Source organism: Marmota monax, unplaced genomic scaffold, assembly GCF_021218885.2.
Source record: "Marmota monax isolate L192 unplaced genomic scaffold, Marmota_monax_Labrador192_F-V1.1 WCK01_AAM20220418_F8-fsc00071, whole genome shotgun sequence".
Taxonomy (NCBI): domain Eukaryota; kingdom Metazoa; phylum Chordata; class Mammalia; order Rodentia; family Sciuridae; genus Marmota; species Marmota monax.
This window is the reverse complement of record NW_026695217.1, coordinates 2426576-2446409: the sequence shown is the minus strand read 5'-3', so window position 1 is coordinate 2446409 and position 19834 is coordinate 2426576. Positions and strand designations below refer to the sequence as shown.

The window sequence follows — 19834 nt, the reverse complement described above, 5'->3', positions numbered from 1 at the left end:
AAAGTAGAGTCACACCATTCATGTTTTCATGCATGTACTTAGGGTAATGATGTCCATCTCATTCCGCGTCTTTACTACTCCCATGGCCCCCCTTCCCCTTCCTCCCCTTTGCCCTATGTAAAGTTCGTCTATTCCTCCCATGCTCCCCTCCATCCCCATTATGAATCAGCCTCCTTATATCAGAGAAGACATTCAGCATTTGGTTTTTTGGGATTGGCTAACTTCACTTAGCATTATATTCTCCAACTTCATCCATTTAGCTGCAAATGCCATGATTTGATTATCTTTTAATGCTGAGTAAAATTCTATTGTGTACATGGGTTTCTTTATCCTTTCATCCATTGAAGGGTACTTAGGTTGGATCCACAGTTTAGCTATTATGAATTGTCTGCTATAAACACTGATGTGACTGTGTCCTTGTGGTACGCTGTTTTTAAGTCCTTTGGGTATAAACTGAGAAGAGAAATAGCTGGGTCAAATGGTGGTTCCATTCCAAGTTTTCCAAGGAATCTTCATACTGCTTTCCATATTGGCTGCACCGATTTGCAGTCCCACCAGCAATGTAAAAGTGTGCCCTTTTCCCTACTTCGTCACCAACACTTATTGTTGTTTGTATTCTTAAAAGCTGCCACTCTGACTGGAGTGAGATGAAATCTTAGAGTAGTTTTGATTTCCATTTCTCTAATCGCTAATGATGATGAACATTTTTCATATATTTGTTGATTGATTGTATATTATCTTCTGAGAAGTGTCTGTTTAGTTCCTTGGCCCATTTATTGATTGGGCTATTTGTTTTATTGGTGTTCAACTTTTTGAGTTCTAGTGCTCTACCTGAAGTGCATGTGGTAAAAATTTGCTCCCATTCTGGAGGCTCTCTATTCACCTCACTGATTCTTTCTTTTGCTGAGAAGAAGCTTTTGAGTTTTAATCCATCTCACTTATTGATTCTTGATTTTATTTCTTGCACTTTAGGAATCTTGTTAAGGAAGTCAGGGTCTAATCTGAAATGATGGAGATTTGGGCCTACTTTTTCTTCTATTAGGTGCAGGGTTCTGGTTTAATTCCTAGGTCCTTTATCCACTTTGGGTTGAATTTTGTGCATGGTGAGAGACAGGAGTTTATCATTTTGTTGCATATGGATTTCCAGTTTTCCCAGCACCATTTGTTGAAGACACTATCTTTTCTCCAATATATGTTTTTGGAAATTTTGTCTAATATAAGATAACTGTACTTATGTGAGTTTTTCTCTGTGTCCTCTAGAAAATCTCCTATTTTTATTTAACTTTATCTGAAATGTTCTTGAGCACTGTAAATTTGGCAATTATTCCTATTGCCCATTCCTTTTCTTTAATTTGCTACTATCATTAATTCATTGTTATTAATGTAACATTTATTTCAGCTTTATAACAATCACTTGTAAGATGATCCTGAATATGAAAACTAAGGCACAAAGAAATTGGGAAACCACCAAGACTCATGGGTTTTATTCATTCGGCAAACATTTAGTGGACACCTACTGTATATGGGGTTGTGTGAAACCTTGCTTCCTAGTGAATAAAACAAAGTCATTTCCCTTGCAGAGCTTAAGTTCTAGTGGGGAGAGGCCGTAAGTTCTAGTGGGGAGAGGCCGTAAACAAATGGACCTGTGCACACACAACACATGAGGTGATAAGGCTCTGTTAAGACCATGCTCTGCCTCACAGGACACATGGGCATGTAGCCTGTCAGGTGTAATCAACTGCCTTGGAGCAAAGATTACACAGCCTGTTTGCAACAGATTAGGAACCAGAATCCAGGACTTCCACTTCCCAGCTAGTGTGTCATCTATTCATCATCTCCTGAATTCATTCGCATTGCTCAGCAAATATTAATTGAGCTTCTGCTATTTGATGGATGATGTTGTGCTCAGCTCCAGGGATGCAGTGATGGAGAGGACAGCACCCCACCTTTTTTGAACCTCATCACCCACTGCACTCATCTGGATCTCCTGTTCTCTACCATGAATGTATCCGGCAACAAAACCAACCAATACAAATGACTGCAAGTAAACTCAGCTGGACCCAGACCAGTCTGACAAAGCTCAGAGGCACAGGACCTTCTCAAATTCACGAAGGTGACTCTTGGTTAAAACATCCCAACCTAGCTTTGCGCAGTGGCAGTATTGTAGCCAATGAGGTTTATCCGAGGCGCGATTATTGCTAATTGAAAACATCCCAACCTGCTGTGCATGGCAGGATACACCTACAGTGTGAGATTGAGACAGGAGGTCATTGGAGCCCAGAATCTCAACAGAACAAAACAATCTAAAACACCCATCTCGCATCAGTCTAGGAGATCTGGTACAATTTGTGCTGAGTATTTATGTAACTTTAAAACTCTAAGCCAATCAAACTTTATAGATGAAATTTTATCTTAATGTAAGCTTTCTATATAAATCCTTGGGGTAAGTAAAAAAAAAATTACCCTTAGCTTATTTGTTTTTTAAATCTGGGTTTTGGGAGCTTCAAGAGAAATATGCTGGTACATTTTCCCTATATTTAGAGATCTACGGTATCCTTCAGAAGACTAGAAGCCATCTCCAGCTCTGTTTGGGGAAATCAGTTCAGGGTGGAGTGATGGTGGTGGTAAGCATATCATAGGGAGAGATTATGGATAGAATTGTATAAAAGTTTTAACTGCATTTGTGTCAGTGAAATAAGCCTAATAAGCTTTTTATTTTTGGTGGTGGTACTGAAGATTGAACTTAGGAATGCTTAACCACTGAGCCACATCCCCAGCCCTTTTAATTTTTTATTGTGAGGCAGGGTCTCACTAAGTTGGTTAGGGCCTTGCTGAGTTGCCCAATCTGGCTTCAAATTTGTGATCCTCCTGCCTCAGCTGGGATTCCAGGCATACACCACTGTGCCCAATTGAAATAAACCTTGCTCATGCATCCCCTTAATCCGTTTCTCTACATCTAGTGCCAACCCTGGTCATACTGTGCCATCTTCTCACCTTCCTCCTGTCACCCTTGGCAGACACTTCTCCTCTTATTCTGGGTCTCAGGTGTTTAATACCTTTGGGCTGGCCCTGTGGGTCTCAGGGCCTTCGGCAGGTCATCCCTTCCTGGAGCTATGAAGTAAACCTGTCTGACAGGACTCCAGGTCCAGGAGTTCCATCTCAATCAGCCGCCACTTGGGAATATATTCTAGTTTCTCCCTTGGTGCATGTGTGCATGTTAATGTTACAGTCTGGATGATCCATTACTCCAGAGAAAGCATTCTAGTTGAGATTGGCAGAAGGGAGGACAAGGGTCACTCACCAGCAGAATCTCCAGAGCGCCTGCCCTGTGTTCCACTGAGCCCAGCTTGCGCCCCCTGGTGGTCCCTCCTGAACTCCCAGTTGCCTCACTTCCTGAGCCTTTCATTTCCCTGACTTTACTGTGACCTTCACCTTTTCCCCCTACCCCCTCCTGCTGCAGCAGTGAAAACACTGTGTCTGATCTTGTAGTCAAAATGGCATATTTTAACTTATAACGAATCGAAAAAGGAACGCCATGTGTGGGAACAGCCTGCCAGGCCAACACGAATGTAAGCATGCAAATTCAATCGTGAGAGTTCCAGGGAAACCGATGACGTAGCTCCCTCAGCTCCCCACACGCTGCCAAGACAGAAGGCTTTCGGGAGCCCGGAAGACACCAGCCCAGACTTTGTGTCTGGGGACATTGGGAGCCGGAAAGCCTCCCAGCTGCAGTGGTGCAGACACTGACCTACCTCCTGGGGGAGCATACCTATGAATCCACCATTCTGTCTGCAGGAGTCACTGCGCTGAGATGAGTCTCTCTCCTGTCCTGTGAGGATGACTGTCCTCTGACTCAGAGAACGTTCTCCTGTATTCATTCACTCATCTGCCCCCTCGTTCATTGCCTAAGTACTTACTGTCTGAACTGTGTATGGCACAGATGCTGGAGATGCAAACCAAGCAAGACTTGGTTTGGCGCTCAGTCACTTTGGCTTGTGAGGCAAGCCCTGAAGTGGACAGTCACCCATAGAGGCTGCCGAGGGCCACAACAGCCCCTATAGGAGCTCCCTCTGTCCTGTCTGTTCATGCCCTCTTGGTTCCCAGCACCTCACAGACCAACTTGTGTCACATGAGCAGGCGATGATTGACATTCACGGTGATCCTGCAGCACAACACACCAGCTTTGGCAATCTTAAAGACAAGTGTATTTTCTAGTTTTAAGATGCTAGTCTGAGCATGCCCCCCTACGTTTATTCTTCCTAGATCAGATCTACAGAAATGATAAGGAAGTTATTTTAAAAATTCTGGCTGTACTTAAGAATGCAAAGGGGCTCAGATGCTGTGTGGGCTCCATGTGGACAGATGGGATGGGAGACGGGGCTGTTGCTAGGACCCTGAGAGCCCTCTGGAACAGGGGCACAAAGAGATGGGAGCCAGAGCAGAGGTTCCCCCTCTCACACAGGCCCCAGAGAGTTGGGTAAACCGTTACCCTTGAAGGGAGGGTAACACCTCCAATAATCACCAAACACCTGAAGAGAGCAGACATCATCAGAGAAGGCAAAGGCAGCCAGAGGAAGCTTCCACCCAGGGCAGAGGAGTGAGTGCAGGGAGAAGTGGAGCTGGCAGCTTTCAAAAATATGAAATGAAAACTCAGGCACAGAAAAGCTAAAATGTTGATCTCAAAAAAGCAGAGACTAGAATAGTGGTTACCAGAGCCTGGGAAGGCACAGGGAAAGGAAGAGTGGGGAGAGGATGGCCAGTGAGCAGAAGGGCTCAGCTGGATAGAGGAACAGCCTCTAGCGTCCTCCTGTACGGTCGACAGCAGGTCACTGAACATTTCAAAACACCTAGCCAAGAGGACTTTGAATGTTCTCATCACAGAGAAATGATAAATGTTTGAGGTGATAGATATACCAATTACACTGACGTGATCATCATACAGTGAATTCACGGATCGCAATTTCACACTGTACCCCATAAATATGCATAATTACTTTGTGTCAATTAAAATCAATTAAAAATATAATTAATGTCCTCAGAGGGACAAAGATGGATATCTGATTTCATGTTCAGCTATGAAACAAAAACAGAAAGAGGGCTCGGGGGACAGCTCAGTGGTAGAGCAATTGCCTGGTACACAGGAGGCCCTGGGTTTGATCCTAAGCACCAAAAACAAAACCACAGGTGGAACTGAAACATTTAACTGTTAAGGGAGGAAATCTTCATAAATAAGGGGAAAAACAAAAAAAGGATTCCGTCTAGGATGAAAAAAACTCAGAGCCATTAGTGAACTAAAATCAAATAATCACAACCTTGAACATATCATATAGAGCTAAAAATGACTTGATACATCAATATTGTATCTTTTCCTCTGTTTGAATATGATAAATTTCAAATTCTCAAGAAAAGCTCATCCTTTTTTAAAACGCTACACACTTTAGTTGAGCAGAACATTTAACAAGAGCAGGTTTTCCAGGCTTTTTTTTTTTTTTTTTGGCTATAAAAATTTAAAGGACCTTTAAGTGACAGCCCTATGCACATGGCTACTGCCAGCCCACTTGATACCTATATGCAAATTAGAAAAAAAGTCTGAAACCATACACACACACACACACACATAATATACTGTGTGTGTGTGTGTGTATATATATACATTGCTGCATACCAAGGACTCACAAACTAACCCAGAGCTGCTTAGTGACTTAAAACAACATTAAATCTACTTGCTCATTATTCTGTGATCAGTAAATTGGGCTGATCAGTAAATTGCTGAGCAGTTCTGGGTCACCCACTCCAGACACCTGGGGCACAGATGTGTCTGGAGGGTTCCACGGCCTCATTCACATGTTGGAAATGAGCCTGGCTATCTGGCCGCCACATGCCTCCAGAAAGCTGCTGTGGGCTCCTTCCACAGGCCTGTAGCAAGTTTGACATTGTCCCATTGGCTGTGTCCCTGAAGGTAGAGAAGACCCACTAGGGCACACAGGGATATAAGGAGGGTGACACACTCAGGACCATCACTACACAGCCATGCCTTTTCCAGAAGATGCTGTTTCCATTGCACAGAGAAGGGCGGTTGTATACTACTCTAAATACAATGAGATTTTCTGGCAAGTTGCTGTAAAATAGTTCCTGGTCTGGGATATCTACCTTGTGAACGGGCCAAGGCTCCGGGCTCTGCTGCCATCCCTGTTGGTCTCCAGCCCTGTTCTAAGTGAGGATGTGACTGCATGACCAATATGATTCTGCAACATGTAAACTCAGAAAAATGAGAAATTAGTCCCATCTATGTATGATATATCAAAGTGCATAGATGCATTCTACTGTCATGTATAACTAATTAAAACAAATTAAAAGAGCCACTCTTGTTCTCTTTGCTGTCCCATGAAGGGTCCAAAGGAAACTGAGTTTCTATGAACAGTTTAAAAACAAAACTCTAAGCCAGGTACAAGACTGTGCGTGATCATTTCTGACCACTTCGCACACCAACCAACAAAAAACACTTCTGACGCCCACCGGCCTTCAGGGCCTGTGCTGTAGAGGGCATGAGGGCCTGTCCACTTCCTGGGAAGCTTCCTTTTGTGTGGCTTCAGACTGAACACATGAACCGATTATGGAACCATAGCACATATCTCCACAGGGGCCCAGAGGAGGGCCCTACTGGGCCTGCAGCATGGTATCTGCCCAGCAGGTCAGGGATTCCCAACACCTTGAGCAAGTGACTGTCACGTTCCTTCTAAGGATCCTGCTGTATATGGGGGAGTTTTAGAATCTTTCCTTCAGAAAAAGCATCGCTAATGCTCCCTCTTCCACCCTATGCTGGCAATTACCCTCCTTGCTGCTGATCACTTTCACCAGTGCAGATGTCCCTACCAGGGCACACTCCACCAGAACCTGCCTGATGATCACGGCTCTACTTGATCCTGGGAAACCTGGCAGATGAACTGTGTTCAGAGCTGCATTTCAATTCTCCCCTTCTCTGAGGCAAAGTCAAATCAAACTCCTGAGTAAAATATTGTTTCTTTATCATTAGGTAGACTGGGGGGCTGCCTTCTACCTCTCTCTCACTCAATAGCGCCAAACAAAAACCACACTTGGTTGAGATTTATCAAACACCTGCATTAATGTGCTGTTAAGACTAAAATTACTCCTTGGGAAATGTCTTACAAGCTTGATGAGAAGCAGTTATGTGATTTAACTGAGACAATTTAGAAAGATTATTATGCCTCGTTCTTCAAATAGTTTTCCATTGGAAAAATATAGAGATTTACTGAGGGTTCTTTTATAGACAATCATATTTCTTTATCTGTTATATGAAATCCTCTGGACCTTTCTTGCACCTGCCTTCTTTTTTGAGTATCAATTTGTAATGAAGGCTTTTTACTAACTTATTTCCTAGTCAGACAGATTTAAGGGTAATTGTATGACAGAGAGAAATAAAAAAATGAAGGCCTCATAGCAGAAGAAACAAGAACAATCTTCCAAAAGCCGCTTTAGTTTCATGGGTCCAAATAAAAACTATGAATATCTAGAAAGCCCATTACATATAACCATGGGGAAAAGATACATCAGGAAGGAACTACATGTAATAGAATATAAGGCTAATGGGCCCATATTCCGGAATTGTAAGAATATAGAGGTATATAAAAGTCTTCTTCCAGTTTAAGACCCAAATGCTTGTTGGGAGCAGTGGCAAATGCCTGTAATCCCAGCAACTCAGGAGGCCGAGGCAGGAGTGTTGAGAGCCATGGCTGGTCAGAATGACCCTGGCATTTGCCAGAGGGAATGTTTGAAAGGTGTACCATTGAGATGATGATTTGAGTTAAGCTATATATAATTGCTGTGATGCTGGATTGATTGTATTGTATATTTGACCTTTACTGTCGGGCAATGGGGCGGCTCTTGCTGCTTTGGGCGCCCGCTACTTTGGAGTTCTCGAGCTACTTAGGAGTTCTCGCGGGGATTCCCGGAGAGTTCCCATTGGTTGGGGAAGTGCCGGAGGAGGGATTTCCGGTGTGGGGGGTTTCTGGAAGGGCCACGTGGGTGGCGTTGGCAGAAAAGCGCGCGTGCAGTGCCGGTGAGAGTTGAAATAAAGTAGTTGCTGTTTGAACCTACAAGGCTTTGTGGCGGCTCGGTTATTCGTGCCCAGCCAGACTGCGGCACAGGAGAGTCACAAGTTCCAGGCCAGCCTGAGCAATTTAGAGAGATCCTGTCTTAAAAATAAAAAATAAAAAGGGCTGCTGATGTGGCTTAGTGGTAAAATGCACCTGAGTTCAACTCCCAGTACCAACCAAGCACACAAACGAACAAAAAACCCCTATTGCTAAAAGACTTTAGAGCTTATTTTACACAATACCTTATTTCACACAATATTAAAGTAAGAATTATCCATAAACTTTTCAAGGAAAAAGTATTTTTTCTAAAAGAAAGTATTATCTGTTACGAGTAAGTTTAAACAACACAAAACACACCAAAAATAAAATGTGGGTTGGGGATATAGCTCAGGGGTAGAGCTATAAGGGTCTGGCGAAGCGTCGGAGGAAGAGACCACAAGAGACTGGCTTCATGCAATAAGCAGGAGGGAGTTTATTGAGGATCCAATTCAGCACGCTGAGGCTCCAGGCAGGCTCCCTCAAGAAGGGAGGGCAGCCCAGAGCCCAGAGCAGAGGTCAAGCACTGCTTAAGTACACTTTTTTGGGGGGAGGGCGGGACTTTACATACCTCACAGTCTCCTTTAACAAATCATCATACACAGCGGGAAAATCAAACAATAATTCTGAGACATGATTAGTTCATTCATTGGCGGGAACAGGTCAGGCGGGGGTGATTGGTCACTCCTAAGCGGGGTACACATTCAAACTGATTGGTTTTAGGGCCTAAATGACTACGTGACAAGTTACACAGAGTCCCAGGTTATTAGACAACCAGGGAGTCAGTGGGAATATTTACTGGGCAGTTCCAGTATTGTCCTAATAGCTACAGGGATTTCAGGTTTTGCAGGTAACATAGAAACCTAACAATACCTAATCCTTTACATTTTAACTCAGACTTTGCAGCTTAGAAACTTTACAATACCCGGTCTTTTACCCTTTAACTTTTACGCTTTAACTTCAATTTCTTTTACCCTTACAGAGCATTTGTCTACATGCACAAAGCCCTAGGATAGAACCCCAGCACAGCAAAGAGAAAAGAAAAAAAAAAAGTAAAATGTTGATTACCTGTAACTAACATGCGGCCATCTGACCTTCCTGATGTGTGTTTTCCCCCATGGTTATATACATATGTCTTAAAATTTTAGTTGTATTAATTAATTTTAAAAACTGACTTACATGGTAAGTTTAAGTTTCTTTAAAATAGTTTTCCATTGGAAAAATATAGTCACTCTTCCATTATGCATCTTTAGGTACATAAATACACATTTTTTGTGCGTTGATGTTGAAGTTGGAACACGAGTGGTTCTGACCAAAGGGCAAGCTTCATTTAAAAAAAAAAATCTGTTTTTAACAATTTTCTTTTAAGTCTCTCTTTCTTTTTTCCTCTTTACTCCTCATCTTGATTCAAACAGCATCTACCAGACTTCTGCTTCCAAATTGCAGAAAGGAGACCAGATTTTGCCTTTTTGTCTAAATAACTAAAAAAAAAAAATATATCAAAATGGGGAAACTAGCTCGGGCAGCATAGGACAGTGATGATGAGAGGCGGAAGCAAGAGGAGACACCACGACTCCCAGCTTCCTGCCTGAAGGGGACCAGGTGGTCTCAGTGGTCGCCTGCAGCTGTGGAGATGAGGCTGGAGTCTGTGGAAGCCACAGTGGCTGACGTGTGGAGAGAACCAAAGAGGAAAGGGCTCCTAAGTTTTGCTTACTCAAGACAGATTTTGAGGCTCTATTCCAATTGTAAATTAGGGGATGGACACCATAGATACTCTAGCCAACCATTGTGCAAATCATATTTCACTTAGTGGGAAAGATGCTTGAGTTGAGGTCGGCTTCTAATTGTCACCATGTAGTTGGTTGAACCATATAAAATTGCTCTTTTTTAGGCCAAAAACTCAAATGTCAGCGATTTCCTCTGGATTGACTTGATAGTCTGGTGTCCATGGGTAAGTCACTTGCTTCTTTAGGTTTCTGTTTTCTCATCTGTGTTTATAACATGGACATGATTTTCTTCAGTAGCCCTCAACCTGACTGCTCATTAGGAGATCTTGGAGGGTTCAAATGACGGGCCCCATCCTCAGAGATCTTAACGTGATCAGTTTGGTCAGGCCTGCGTACTTTCAAAGCTCCTCAGCATTGGCCATGTGCCATCAAGACTGGAAACCTGCAGAAAAATCATCAGTAGGGTTCCCTCCTCCCTCTCTCACATTATTTGATTTTTCAGTTGTGATGGTTAATTTTTTGCTGTCAGATCGACTGGATTGACAGACACCTAGAAAACTGGTAAAGCATTCTTGTTAGCGTGACTGTGAGGGTCTTCCCAGAGACAATGGGCACGTGGGTCCACTGAACTGAAGGGAGAGACCCACTCTGAATGTGGGTGGCACTGTGCAGTAGGCTGGGGGACCACCAAGATGGAACACTAAGCTGAAGGAGGAGGAAGCTCTCCCAGGTGTCCAAGCTCAATTCTTCTTCAGCTGATGTGTTTGCTGCTGCCACTGACTGCAGACATCAGGCTCCAGCCTGCCAGCTTCTGAATGCAGACACACTGAGCAGCTCTCCAGGGAACAAGCCTGAAACCAGAGCCTCCCCACCCGTCCCTCTTCAGAGGATCCAGGTTCCCAGACTGAGCAGGAGCTGGTTTCCTAGCTCTGCCGCCTGCAGTCAGCTATTCAGCCTGATCCTGTAAGGCAAGCTGGTAAATCCCCTCTTCTAATTACATATACATCCCATCGCCTCTGGAGAACCCAGAGTTGTACAACGGTACGTTTCTGTCTCTTCAGGGACAGATGCTATAGGCAATTATATAATCACAAGAATATAGATTTTGCAAGATTTAAATTTTGTTTTAATTGTGTGTGTGTGTGTGTGTGTGTGTGAGATAAGAAAAGTATACCAGAGGTGACTCTTGGATGTGACGAATGACAGAGATCATACAGGGTTCCCTGCTTTTCTAGGGCTCTGTGGGTGCTGATACAAGAGATTAGGAAGGATAGAGAAATGTGGTAGCTGGCTTTCAGAGACTGTAGTAAACACCTGAGATAATCAGCTCTTTATAGAGAAAAGATTCATTTTCTCTAATGGTTTGGGGGGGTTTTGGTCCATTGGCACGTGTGGTAAGTCAACACATCATGCAGGAGAATGTGGCCCATTCACCTCATGGTCAAGAATGAAAGAAAGACAGAGTAGGTGGAGTCCCAATAACCTCCTCAAGGGCAAGTCTGCTGTAACTAGAAGGCCACCCAATGGGCCCCACCAACGAAAGTTCCCACCACCTCCCAGAAGAACCAGCAAGTGAAGCCCAAGCCTTCACCACATGGGTCACTGGGGAACCCATCCAAACCACAGCAAGAAGCAAGGGGGTGGGGTGTTGCCAGGTAGTGGCCAAAGGGCCTGGGTGATGGGCGCCTCACCTGCACACCAGGGGGAACCCAGGGGCACCTCTTCCTGCCAACACAGATACACAGACACCACTTGGGCACCTGGCCCTCCTCCGTGCCTGTTTCACCACTCAACCTTCAAGGCTGCTCTCGGGGCCTGGTTTCATCTGATTTCACGGCTGTAGGGTGTTGGGGGCCTACTGTGCACTACCTCGTGGAGTGTGTTCACCTATAGACGGCTCAGCCTGGGCATTCTGAGAACTCCATATCAGAATACTCACAAGCCAGTTTCTATTTTTAAACATGCCTCACTTGGGATAAAATTAACTTTGTAATTTCACTGACAGTCTTGCCTTCCTTGACTACCCAGGAAGTACTCTCAGATTTTATATTTTTCATCAGCTTAAATATTTGTTAAGCTTCCAGTGAAAATGAAGATAAAATTGCTTTAGCTTCATTAAATAGCACAGATACTTCAGGGCATAAATAAAGCCCAAGCACTGTGGAATAAACTACTGCAAGATAAAGAATTTGAATGGACCATCCATAGATATACGATCCCATTTCTGGATAAAACCTGACATCAGGCCAGTGTGAAGGCTGCCAGGCTTTTTTAAAAAAGGTTTTTTACAACCTAATGTATGTATATTTGGCTGAACTAAGGCAGAATCTAATTGTGTGTGCATGAGCGGGGGTGTGTGCATGTGCCCAAGTGCTAGAATTGAGGCCAGGGTCTTGCATGTGCTGGGCAAGTATACTACCAATAAGCTAACACCTCAGCACTTTACCACTGATCTAAGTCCCCAGCCCATTTTATTTTTTATTTGTTTATTTTCTTAAATTTTAATTTATTATTAAAAATTATTATTATTATTATTATTATTTTGGTACCAGTGATTGAACTCAGGGGCACATGATCACTGAGCCACATCCACAGCCCTATTTTGTATTTTATTTAGAGGCAGTGTCTCACTGAGTTGTTTAGCACCTTGCTTTTGCTGAGGCTGGCTTTGAACTTGCTATCCTCTTGCCTCAGCCTCCCTATAGGGATTCTATAGGCATACACCGCCAGCACACCAGTCCCAGCTTTTTTTTTAATTGTTGTTTTACAGTCCTGGAGATTGAACCCAAGTTCTTTTTAGTTCTCGGCGGACACAACGTCTTTGTTTTTGTTTTGGACACAACGTCTTTGTTTGTATGTGGTGCTGAGGATCGAACCTGGGCCGCACGCATGCCAGACCAGTGCGCTACCGCTTGAGCCACATCCCCAGCCCCCTCCCCAGTCCTTTTTAAATCTGACTTTGAGACAGGGTCTCCCGAAGTTGCCCAGGCTGGCCTCCAACCCTTGTGATCCTCCTGACTTAGCCTCCTGAGCAGCTGGGCTTTCAGGTGACCCCACACTGCTGAGCTCACTTGGATCTTCATTCAGTGTTCTAGTCATGATCCTCAACTGTCCTTCCCACAGGCCATAGGAGTTAGGGTCAAAATTTATGTCTCACACCAAGATTATTAGTGCATTAAAACACAAGTTTCTGAACATTCTTTCCTCCTCATTTGTTAGAGTCTGTAAACAAGTCAAAATAACACCTGGCATTTTGCCACGGGAATGTTAGAGTTCATAAACAAGTCTGGATGGTGCCTGGCAAAATGCCAGAGGGAGTGGTTTGAGAAGTAACAAAAGTGAGCCATTAAGGGTGGAGATTCCTGATTGGTTGACTGCTGTATCTAGTTTATGTTAATTAGATAAGCTGTGTGGAATGTATAAATACCTCTGTTGTCCTGCAATAAACGGCTCCTACTCCTGCTGTATCAACGTACACAAGTTATTCGTCACCCCCCGGTTATTTTGCTGCAGCCGGACTGCGGCACTCATTATTTTCTCCATTAACACTGGACTGATGGATATAAATGGAATTCATTTGGGATTTGAGATTAATTTAACTTTAATGTTTAATATTTAAATATTAACACATTTCTAGGAGCTTAATACTATTTATCTGTCCATTAATAAAAATTCTAAGTACATTGACTAATTTTCTACAATAATACCTATATGTTTCACACATGCTTCAAAACTCCAGACAAGTGTTTTTTATTTAAAACTTCACATCCTGAACATGTTCTTCCTGTAATTCATATCCTTTGGCTTATCTTAATAGTAGAAGACCTTGTCACATTTTAAATGGTAAAAAAAAAAATACAGGAGAGAGGAAAAGAGTCATTGTGCCTGCAGACAAGTCCTGTTTGACTCTGGTCACTGCCCCAGACTTTGTGGTAGGTAAAATTGAGATCCAAAGCAGAACTATCCTTTGTGTTTTTGCACAACTCTAATAAATACAAACCTAAACTTCCCAATCTCAATATTTTGGCCAGACTTTTACCATGAAACACTTTGTGTATCTTAGACCCTTGAAAATAGGAAGGAGTTAACTTCTAACTTAAGAAAAACATGTACACATCAAGGAAAGAAAAGTTCAGACCAATATCCCTGATGAACACTGATGCAAAAATTCTAAATAAAATTCTGCCAAATCTCATACAAAAACGTATTTTTTAAAACATAGATCAAGTGGAGTTCATTCCAGTGATATAAGGTTGGTTCAACATACAGAAATCAATAAATATAATTCATCACATCAATAGACTTAAAGATAAGAATCATATGATCATATCAATTGATGCAGAGAAAACATTTGATAAAATACAGCAACCTTTCATGTTCAAAACACTAGAAAAACTAGGGATAGTAGGAACATACCTCAACATTGTAAAATCTATCTATGCTAAACCCAAGACCAACATCATTCTAAATGGAGAAAAATTGGAAGCATTCCCTCTAAAAACTGTTACAAGACAGGGATGCCCTCTTTTACACTTCTATTTTACAAAGTCCTTGAAACTCTAGCCAGAGCAATTAGACAGGGATATGGATAGGAAAAGTAAAACTCAAACTATCAATATTTGCTGACAACAACTCCACCTGAAAACTTTTAGAATTAATTAATAAATTCAGCAAAGTAGCAGGATATAAAGTCAATACCCATAAATCATTTCTATACATCAGTGATGAATCCTCTGAAAGAGAAATTAGGAAAACTACCCCATTCAAAATAGCCTCAAAAAAACAAGTAAAATACTTGGGAATCAACTTAACAAAAGAGGTGAAAGACCTCTACAATGAAAACTACAGAACACTAAAGAAAGAAATTGAAGAAGACCTCTAAGGTCTTAAGGTCTTAGATGGAAAAATCTCCCAGGCTCTTGGATAGGCAAAATTAGTATTGTCAAAATGGCCTACCCACAGATTCAATGTGATTCTAATTAAAATCCCAATATCATTTCTTATAAAAATAGAAAAATCAATCATGAAATTCATTTGGAAAAATAAGAGACCCAGAATAGCCAAAGCAATCTTTAGCAAGAAGAGTGAAGCAGGAGGCATCACAATACTAGCCCTTAAATTATATTATGAAGCTGTAGTAACAAAAACAGCATGGTACCGGCACCAAAACAGACATGTAGACCAATAGTACAGAATAGAAGACACAGAGACAAACCCATATAAATACAGTTATCTCATACTAGACAAAGGTACCAAACATACATTAGAGAAAAGACAGCCTCTTCAACAAATGGTGCTTGGAGAACCGGAAATCCATATGCAGCAAAATGAAAATAAAACCCTGTCTCTCACCATGCACAAAACTCAACTCATAGTGGATCAAGGACCTAGGAATTAGTTCAGAGATCCTGCACCTAATAGAGGAAAAAGGAGGCCCAAATCTTCATGTCAGATTAGGTCCCGACTTCCTTAACAAGATTTCTAAAGCACAAGAAATAAAATCAAGAATTAATAAATGGGAAGGGGAACTGCACGGAAGATGGAAGGAGACCCCCTTCATTATACAGAATACATGTATGATGATGTGAGGGAAAAAAAAAAGAAGTGTGTCACATTAGATTGGGTAGAAAGAAGTAATGGGAGGGGAGGGGAGGGGTAGGGGGGAAAGGAAGGACAGCAGAATAAAATACACATTATTATTGCTGTATGTATATACATGACTGCATGACCAATGTGATTCTGCAACCTGTACACTCAGAAAAATGAGAAATTATACCCCATCTGATTCAAATGTATGTATATCAAGATCATTGTACTGTCATGTGTAACTAATTAAAACAAAGTAAAAAAAAAGAAAACTTGCTCACATAAATAAATACATGGGAACAAAAAAAAAGAATTAATAAATGGGATGGACTCAAACTAAAAAGCTTCTTCTCAGCAAAAGAAACAATCTATGAGGTGAATAGAGAGTCTACATCGTGGGAGCAAATTTTTGCTACACACACGTCAGATAGAGCAATAATCTCTAGGATATATAAAGAACTCAAAAAACTTAACAACAACAACCAAAAATACCCAATCAGTAAATGAGCTAAGGAGCTGAAAGACACTTCTCAGAAAAAGATATACACTTGATCAACAAATATATTAAAAAATGTTCAAATCTCTAGTAATTAGAGAGATACAAATCAAAACTACTCTAAGATTTCATCTCATGCCAGTCAGAATGGCAGCTATCAAGAATACAGACAACAATAAATGTTGGCAAGGGTATGGGGGGAAAGGCACACTCACTCATACATTGCTGGTGGGACTGCAATTGGGTGCAACCAATCTGGAAAGCCGTATAGAGATTTCTTAGAAAACTTGAACTGGAACCACCATTTGACCCAGCTATCCCACACCTTGATCTATACTCAAAGGACTTAAAATCAGCATACTATAGTAAAGCAGCCACATCAATGTTCATAGCAGCTCAATTCACAATAGCTAAACTGGAAGAAACATAGATGCCCTTCAATAGATGAATGGATAGAGAAACTGTGTTATACATACACAATGGAATATTATTCAGCATTTGAAAGTAAATGAATAGAGTTGGAGAGTATTGTGCTAAGTGAAGTAAGCCAACCCCCAAAAACCAAAGGCCGAATGTTCTCTATGATAAGTGGATGCTGATCCATAATGGGGAGTGGGGAGACATGAGAAAAATGGAGGAACTTTGATTGGGCAAAGGGGAGAGACAGTAGGGAAGGTACATGGGGGCAGGAAAGATGGTGGAATGAGATGGACATCATTATCCTAGGGTACATGTATGACTGTATATATGGTGTGATGCTACACCGTGTACAACCATAGAAATGTAAATGTTGTACTGCAATTATGTATAATGAATCAAAATGCATTCTGCTGCCATATATACCAAATTAAAATAAATAAATAAATTTTTAAGAAAGAAAAATCATCTAATAAAACTTATTCTCTTTATTTTTAAAGAAAAAAAAATATATATATATAAGTCTTTTCTATTTTGTTTGGACATTAAATTCCATTATCATACTATTATTTTATAAAGCTGTTATTCCCTAGTTATAAACTATAGTAAGTATTTGTCTATTAAAACATAGTTGTCTAGGGGCTGGGGTTGTGGCTCAGTGGTAGAGCGCTCACCTAGCACGTGTGAGGCCCTGGGTTCGATCCTCAGCACCACATAAAAATAAATAAAATAAAGGTATTGTGTCCAACTACAACTAAAAAATAAATATTTAAAAAAACATAGTTGTCTATTAAAGTTTAATTCCAGAATGACTTTTTTTTTTTTGGTATTAAGGATTAAATCCTGGGGTGCCTTACCACTGACTTATATCCCCAGCCCTTTTTACTTTTTGAGACAGGTTCTCACTGAGCTGCTGAGGCTGGCCTGGAACTTGTGATCCTGCTGCCTCAGCCTCCTGAGTTTCTGGCACTATGGTGGATACCAACCACACCTGGCCAGAATAACATTCTGATGTGTGAAGTTCTACAGAAGTTCAGGACTGCACACTCGGAGGCTCCCACAGGGGAGATTCATTACATATCTATTAATGTACCAATTTTTGAGATGAAAATGGAAGAGCAGGTGTATCCTCAATAGTAGAGTAACTATGAAATTTGTTATGGGATATTCACACCATGTGACACCACAGGGTCATCTAAATTCTATCCATGAAGAATTTTGTCAACATAAAAAATGCTCAAAACATGTGAAATCCTGTTTACCATATAAACAGGTTTACCATATATCACCTATGGAAGGATTTGGAATTAGAAAAAAAATGTTCATGAAAGATATAGTCATGAACAATTTTACCCATAAATGTTATTTTTGCCTGTTCAAGTCATTTGGTACCATTTAATACAAATGGTACCAGTCTCATATGAAGGGGCTTGTTTTCTACAAGTTCACTAAACTTTTAAAAATACCTTTATTTTATTTATTTATTTATTTATTTTTCTGTGATGATTATTTTATTTTATTTTTTTTAATTGGTTGTTCAGAACATTACAAAGCTCATGACATATCATCTTCCATACATTTGATTCAAATGGGTTATGAACTCCCATTTTTTACCCCAAATACAAGTTGCAGAATCACATCGGTTACACATCCACATTTTTACATAATACCATATTAATGACTGTTGTATTCTGCTACCTTTCCTATCTCCTACTATCCCCCCTCCGCTTCCCTCTCATCTTCCCTCTCTACCCCATCTGCTGTTGTTTAATTCTCTCCCTTGTTTTTTTTTTCCCCTTTCCCCTCACAAACTCTTATATGTAATTTTGTGTAACAATGAGGGTCTCCTTCCATTTCCATAGTTTCCCTTCTCTCTCCCTTTCTCTCCCCCCACTCGTCTCTGTTTAATGTTAATCTTTTCCTCATGCTCTTCTTCCCTGTTCTGATCTTAGTTGCTCTCTTTATATCAAAGTGAAGCTAGCCAATCCTTATTTATTTATTCTTTTATGGTGCTGAGGATTGAACCCAGGGCCTCACATACGTTAGGCAAGTGCTCTGCTACTGAGCTATTCCCCAGCCTCTCACGAAAGCCTTTGATGTTGATGAATGATGTTGTTGTTCTTATGGGTGTCAAACCCAGGACCTCACACCTGCTGAGCACACTCTAGGCCCTGAGCCACACTTTCAGCCCTAATCATTCCCACCAGACTGTTTTCAAGGTACAGTGCTATGCAGTAGGGGACAATATGGCAAAATAAGGTTTGCTCAGATCCACAAATTTGATACTTTATTTCTCCGATCTAACATGCATTTTTTTCACATTTTAAATTCTCTGAAATAGGCTGCAGGTGTAGCTCAGTGGAAGAGAGCCTACTTAGAATGTGTGAAGACCTGGGTTCAATCCCCAACACCATACAACCAAACACAAACAAAAGTCTGAAATATAGTTTGTCTTAAAATGACATTTGTCAAAGCTCAATTGGCAGCATTTCCCCTTTCTTGAGATTTGCATAACAATGGTGTTCTGTGTGGTTCTAACACTCATTAGTCCCTGAGATAGGGCCGTGATTCTCTGTTCCCTTTCTTATATCCTTGGAGCAGCGCTTAATGGAAATGAGAACTTCAGCTTGTGGTCTGCTCAATTTTTTAGCATAGAAAAAGCAAACATCTTTCTTCATAACCTAAAGTCTTCTTTTCCACCTTCATATCTTACATCATTTTTCTTCCACTAGAGTATGAGAACTGGGAATTGTTTTCTGTGGCCTGTGGGTATTGTATGTGCACACGTGCTGGAGGGTGAGTATATGGCAAGGTAACTGAGGGAAGAACTTGGCAGGGCTCTGAGTTGCCTCACTAGGCACCTGGGTTCCATGTTGTCTTCTGATGACCAAGTTATCACCTCCATTAGGATGGCTCCTACCCGCCATGTTTCCCCCACTCTGCTGTGGTGAGCCACACACTTCTCCCAGCCTTCCTCTGGAAGTCGGCAAGCCTCAGAGCTCATCAGGGACTGTTTACCAAGTGGACAATCTGCTTCTCTCATAGGTGGGTGTTGGTGAGCACTCCCCGAATCCTCTGTATCCCTGTTCTCCTCAGCTTCTGAGGGCAAAATGAGAGGTCATGCCAGGCCCCCCCTTCTGGCCTGGATCACTACCTTTAACACTTACAGCTAACAGTTGTTATTCTTGTTTGGTAATTTTTTGGCAAGTGGTGTGGGAAGCAGGCTGTGCCCTGCTCCGAGTTACTCCTCTTAGTAAAGCGGTAATTCACCATGAGTGACTCCACTTTGTACCAGTGTAAGGTAGAATTAGTCTATGCCTTGTTTGTACAAGGAAACAACAACCATCTGCTCAGCACAACCACAAGGCACACGCTTTCAAGTTACTCCACTTTCATTGGTTACAACTCACTGAAATCACTCCTGGTTCCCTTGGTGTTATGACAGAGGTGATCCTTTC

General features: G+C 41.6%; 1 pseudogene; it reads left to right on the top strand.

Moving 5' to 3' along the window:
- Positions 1-2141: 2141 nt before the first annotated feature.
- On the top strand, positions 2142-2222 carry LOC124084788 (U4 spliceosomal RNA; annotated as a pseudogene).
- The last annotated feature ends 17612 nt before the right edge of the window (positions 2223-19834 follow it).